General features: G+C 38.6%; 1 pseudogene; it reads left to right on the top strand.

The window, feature by feature from the left end:
* LOC107656675 (sodium/hydrogen exchanger 8-like) overlaps positions 1-6622 on the top strand; it is a 36865-nt pseudogene that overhangs the window by 4021 nt on the left and 26222 nt on the right.

Genomic DNA, 6622 nt, shown 5'->3' with positions numbered 1-6622 from the left:
CCCTGCTTAGCCGATGGAGCCCCCTCCAGCAGCCAGTGCTGCGTGAGTTGCGTGAGTTTGGCGGCCTGGGCACGGGCCGGCAGACGGGGCTTATATTCCCACTCGTGGAAGTGCTGGGCGGCACAGATAGGGGATAACCCCAGGCGGTCTAGAATCTCCTTCTTGACCTCCTTATATTGATCGGCGGAGGCGGTGGGAAGAGCGAAGTATGCACGCTGAGCTTCGCCCGTCAGCCTTCCGTGGTGGCCGTCGCTTCGAACATTTGTAAGAAGGCTACTACGTCATCATGAGGAGTCAGCTTGGGTAGCAGCTTCGCTACTGTGCTGCACATTATTGGCAATATTGAGCTGAAGCTTGACTTTGCAAATTTAAAATCGCAAATCAAATATCTGTCAAAAAAAATCACAATTTGATATTTTCCCCCAAATCGCACAGCCCTAGTTCAAATATACAAAAGTGCTGGAAAATCAAAGAATTTGTGGGACCTGAAGGATTTTTTGATTTTTTGAAGAACAGCAGGCAGTTTAACTGTTCAGAACAAACAAGGGACTCATGAACAACCATCACAAAAACAAAAAACAGTCGTGGATCATTCAGGTAACCACACACAGTATTAAGAACCAAGGGTTCCCAAACTTGAGAATGGGGTTATTTTAATAATTTCAGCTATTTTTTTGTGCTGCGGGGTTCGTGCAGGAAAGGGCAGTGGTCAGGAAGGACGGGTCCAGGTAAGGGGCGGAGTCCGGCGTCCGCACGCGCTCCCTTCACGGCATCCTTCTCGCCTTGGCCCCGTTGGGTGAAGGGTCTAGACGGCCCGGCATCCTGGCCCGACGGCCGTGTAACAGGTGCGGCTCTCGTCCGGACCGCGGGTCCGGTAGCTCGCATCTTCGGCGGCACGGAGATCCCTCTATGCACCCTTCCTGGACCCACGAGGACACCAGCGTGCATGCACGGGGAAGAGACCGGTCTCCCGAGGAGAGGCGCGCTCGGCATTTAAACAGCGGCGGTGATGAGGCTCCATTCGGTTCAAGTGTGCCCCATCACACGCCGCCAGCCCTGGCTATTTCAGCGCCCCTCCTCTCTCACGCACCCACTCCCGTCGGGAGCCTGGCGAAGGGCGGCGATTAAGGGATGGGGTGATGATGATAATTAGGGGGAGGCAGCCGACTCGTCACAATACGTACATATTTGTACGTTTAGATATTAAAAAATACGTCAGAATTGTACGTTTTAGTGCCTGTAAAAACGTAAATAAATGTACGTTTTATAGAACCACATTTTACGTAAAATACATGAGAATTATCATGAGATCACGTTGCGTTTTCATTCCTGACAAAAAATTTAAAATGGAGCTACTCTATGGTCTATTATAAACAAACGAACAAGAAACACTGAGACATTTCTCAAAACATTTTCTTTTATGTATCACAGAAGAACGATTTCTCTTTATATATGTTTGTCACAAACTACAAAATATTGTTCCTCTTTGGTTCATCCAACCTAGTCTTTTGTTAATAATCCATATAGCAGCTAATTACTTCTTCAGAGTGTAGTTGGGATCTGGCTTTTGTTTTTCAGGGATTCTGATGGGAGCGTTCATCAAGATCATCGAGTCGCAGCAGTTGGCCAACTGGAAGGTATTCAATTCAAGTTTATTTGTATAGCGCTTCTCACGATACAAATCGTTGTAAAGCAGATTTACAGAAAATATTACGTTTCTACATTATATTTAGGAGTAGGTTATTAGTGGTGACTATGGTAGAAATGTACAGTAAAAATCATGTGGATAGTTACAAATTACACGTAATCAAACAGACGGTGAACACTATTAACTACAATGATTATATGTTGCGATTAAACTTTGCGATTGCGATTAAGCAAAATTTGATAGTTTTGTATGTTGTCTGAGGGTTGGCATCATCTGAGGTCTTCTGGGGGCTTGGCATCATCTCTTCTCATGTGTTTGGTCATCTCAGATCTTCGTAAGGGTTGGATCCAGACTGAAGCTTGTGTAATTACTAGTTACCTGGGGATGCAAGTCCCGTGGCAGAAACAGAGAAGCAAATAGAGACAAAATTAGTGTAGCTGCTGTTCCAACCAAGCAAAGATGATGTCTTCAACCCAAGCTAAAGAATAATAATGTGCATTTGATCAGATATAACTGCAGTACAAGACTATGAGATGCATTATTTGAATGCTTGGCCAAAGAGATGTGTCTTTAATCTAGATTTAAACAGAGAGAGTGTGTCTGAACCCCGAACGTTATCAGGAAGGCTATTCCAGAGTTTGGGAGCCAAATGCGAAAAAGCTCTACCTCCTTTAGTGGACTTTGCTATCCTAGGTACTAGTTGACCTTTAGTCCTGGTGTCCTGTGATGACTTGTGATATAATCGCATTCATTCGTGGAGCAGTGGTGTTACGGTTGGGTCCAGATGGACATGGGCCCACCCTCTTCTAATTGTGGCCTACCTAATGAAAAGTTGTTCATTTTCCAAATAGATGCAATTTATTAAACCCTAATATCATAGATGTCGTCACACTATAACTTTATGTATTTAGTTTAAAAATGATTAAATGTGAGTTTTCATTGTCAACTGCAGGCAGTTTCTTCCTAAAGGTGCATACCACACGCTTGTCCAAATAATGATTCGCCAGTTTCAATTAGTCCCACAATGCTATCTTTATGACGTAAGGATAAGATTGGCATGTTTGTAGAGTTGAATTTGAAAATAGTGAAACAAATATCAATCAATCGATTCTTTAAACGTATAAATTGAATATCCCAGTCGAAGCAAAGTCTTAGCAATCAATCCGGATAAATGACACCAGACACCGTGATAAAAACCTCTGAGCCAAATGTGTTTGAAACAACATTAGCGTAGGCGCAGTGTTTTAGATAAACTGATATGCCTTTTGTAGAAAGAAACACATAAATGTGCTAAATACTGTTCTTCACACTAAACTGCGTAAAAACATGTCTACAGTACTCGATTACTCTCCTTTAAACACAAGCAGACAGAGAGTCTTGATCATGAGATCATCTGCGTGTTTAAGAAGCCCTGTTGTCTCAGACTAAGGTAACACTTTATAATAAACTTTCTTTAGCTAACGGTAGTTAATGCCTTCAGTAACGTTAACAATGTACATTTGTTATATTTATTCATCTTTGTTAACATTTGTTAATAAAAATCTAGCTTCATTGTTGGCTCGTGTTAGCTCAGGTCCTAATGTTAATTAGAAATTAAGATTAGTCAATGCTTTAGAAATATCGTGTAGAAATATTGTGCATTGTTAGTTCATGTTATATTAATATTGTTAACTAACGTTAAATGGAAGCTTATTGTAAAGTGTCAACCAATAGTTTGCTATTGCACAAAGGTGCTGCATTGTATTTTTTGCCCACCCTGTTTTATGAAGGTTACACTTGAACATTACACTAGTGATCAGAACTTTAAGAAACCGATACTTCAGAGCACATTAAATTGATTCAAAGTTACAGTAAAGACTCTCATGTAAAACTTATATTTTACAAATGCGATGCAGTGTGAACAAATACGTCCACGTCTGTGATTTGAGCGATCGGTGATTACAGGTGATCATACAAACACATACATTAAAGTACAAAAGACTAGCATCAAACGTTCCCTACTAATAGCAACCTTAAGTACTCAAATATTTAACAGCGATTAACTATATTTGTTAATGGGAGTGGTGAAAAAAGAGATGCCGGTTCAGATACAACGAGGAGTGGCCAGTGAGTGATTACCGTTGTGGCCTTGCCTTGATCTAGATAGACATCAAACCTCAGGTCAACACATGGCAATGGTCTCTGTAATATGAATATTAACATGGAAATATTATTTAACATATAATTAAGAAAATAAATATTTGCATTTATTTAGTCTTAGTCATATGCATTATAACGTGCATTTTACCATAGTAAACATTATATATATATATATATATATATATATACAGTATAAAATATAAAACCAAACCCCAAAATACTAAAATACAATGGTAATCTACTGAGAATCTTTCCATGGGAAATAACCAGAATTAACGGGTAAAAGTGATTGATAGATAAATAAATAAATACATACATACATACATACATACATAAATACATAAATAAATAAATACATAAATAAATAAAAATGTTATTTTATTTTAATGTCACCTGGGTATGTTTTAATGAGGGTTGCACTTTTTTCACTGCACTTTGCACTTTGAGGATTGCACGGATTTTCCTAAGCATGTTGGAAATTTTTAGTTTTGCAAGCAGAGGAATTGATTCCATGTGCCATACCGCTCTCTGTCCGGTGCTTCCCCCTTCCCTTTTTCTTCTTACATTTTCACTCTCTTTCTGTCTCCTGTTTCTTCACAATGTCTTTGTTTCTTTCTCTAGTTCCCATTTCCTCTCATGCATGCCTTTCCTTTCTCTTCCTCTCTCCACCTTTTCATCTCTCTCTGTTTCAGGCTTTAACTTTTTTTTGTCTGGGATGTGAGGTGATGCCAGGCTCTGTGAGGACAGAGCTTCCTTTTGTTTCAGGAAGTCTAAAGGTCAAGAGGGCCTCTCAGTTCTCGCTGTGTTTGGGTAACCAGAGACCCTCTCGATCGTGTGTCTGCTTCATCCCCTCTGAACTGTGCTTCAACTCTGCGTTTGCAGTGCACTGATTCTGAGATGTGGCATGAGCAGGTGTTTCTGTTCTGCACGAAGTGTACAAAACTGCAGATTTTCAAAACTGACTAGTCATTTAGGCAGCCAACTAGTAGATTTTGAAAATAAGTAATTTTGCAAGACTATATGGAATTTCGGTTCATCTGAGCCCTTTTCTTAGGGCATCGTCACATTAGATGTGTTCTTGTGTTCAGTAACTGCTGGATGAAGAGAATGCAGGGGGTCTCAACATGATTTTTCAAAAGTGGAATTATTTTTAACTTTCTATATACACACCTTCTTAAAAGTGCAATCCTCATGGTGTAAGACATGGTGTAAAAAAAAAAAGGGAATGCAGCAGCTGTTTCCATCTTTTATCTGTGCTTTACAGGGCATAAATGTACAGATGCAACTCTCTTCTCTGGAAGGGTTTTACTGTTCAAGCACAGCAGGCATTAGAGATATCGGAACAAACGCAAGAAAAACATTAAAACTATCTGTTTTTTGCCAGTCGACTACTTGGTGGTTGGACAATTACTGTAGCTGACAATCGTAACCCATCCCTAGGGGTGGGATTCAGCTTTGCATCAAGGGAATAAATTCTATTTTAAGATACATATATATATTTTAAAGTTATTAAAACATATATGCACAATAATACTGTTTTCACTGTATTTTTGATCAAATAAATGCAGCCTTGGTGAGCATAAGACACTTGTTAACAACAATGTTAACAACCCCATACTTATTTAAAAACGGCCAAGATATTTGTCCAGTGGTGTTGGTGTTGGTGAATTTTAATTAAATATATTTTTATGAATTCTAAAGTTTAGTTTAAATATCAATATAAATATATTTAAACTAAACTCCAGAATTCATAAATATCTGACAGTCTTGATAATGAGTAAGGACAACTGTGAAATTGTATTCAATGGTTTATTTTGAAATGTTTTTCAAATTAACCTCTTCCTTACTGTCAGGAGGACATAGTAGTAATGTTCATAACTAGTTTTAGTGCTATAGTAAAAACTGTTTACATTTTTAGCTATTTTTTTAACTGTGTGAAAATACAAAATATTAAAGTTATTAATCAGTGCAATCAATCAATCAATAAAAAAACATTATCATGTAGCCCATTTGTCTACATTTACACTCCAAGACTTAATGCACAGATATATTTTGACATCAGTTTTGTTTTTTTTCTGTGGTTATTGATGTATCATCACAATTTCAGATTGGATGAAAAATAAAACTCCAAATTGTGAATGGATTATATACAGAAGGCGAGTTAAGAGCGCTGCCTTTATAGTTACTGAACCTGTCAGTTACTTCTGTTCACTTTAAGTTCATTGACTGAGCTCTGCACTCAGATATAATACTCCCAATAATCGGTGAAACTGACTACACATGAATGTCGTATTCTCTTATTCTACATTGTGTTTACACTTTGTTGGTTATGTTGCAAGCATGCAGAGCTCAAACATAAACTCTTTTGACATTTTAAAACTTTCAACTAAAATATTGACTTTGTACCTGAACATTTGACAGCACTACTATGAAGTACTGAGTTAAGGACAGCTGTCTTTATAGATGTAGGTAATGTTATTTTGGTACATTTGATTTAAAAACATACTAATGATCATCTCTGATTCATTTCAACGCTAGTACTGTTCCTGTTTTACAAAATGAAGACGGGGAATTTTTTGGGACATGTTTTGTCTCACTCGCAGGAATCAGTGACAGTTGTAGCATTTGGACCAATCAGACACACAATTGTTCATTAGATTTAACAAATCAATTATTCATTAGATTAACAAATAATCACAGTCCCCTCACCCAACACCAGACTCGGTGCCAGCATGTCTGTGAACAATCTCCAGGCCCCTGGTTACCATGGCAACCAGGACATCTCAGCCAGATCAGATCAACTTTACGACCTAATGGCATGTTGAGAGTTCTCCC

The sequence above is a fragment of the Sinocyclocheilus anshuiensis genome, unplaced genomic scaffold (assembly GCF_001515605.1).
Source record: "Sinocyclocheilus anshuiensis isolate Anshui unplaced genomic scaffold, SAMN03320099.WGS_v1.1 scaffold2799, whole genome shotgun sequence".
Taxonomy (NCBI): domain Eukaryota; kingdom Metazoa; phylum Chordata; class Actinopteri; order Cypriniformes; family Cyprinidae; genus Sinocyclocheilus; species Sinocyclocheilus anshuiensis.
The sequence above is the reverse complement of the archived record's forward strand: the minus strand, read 5'-3'. Positions and strand labels throughout refer to the sequence as shown.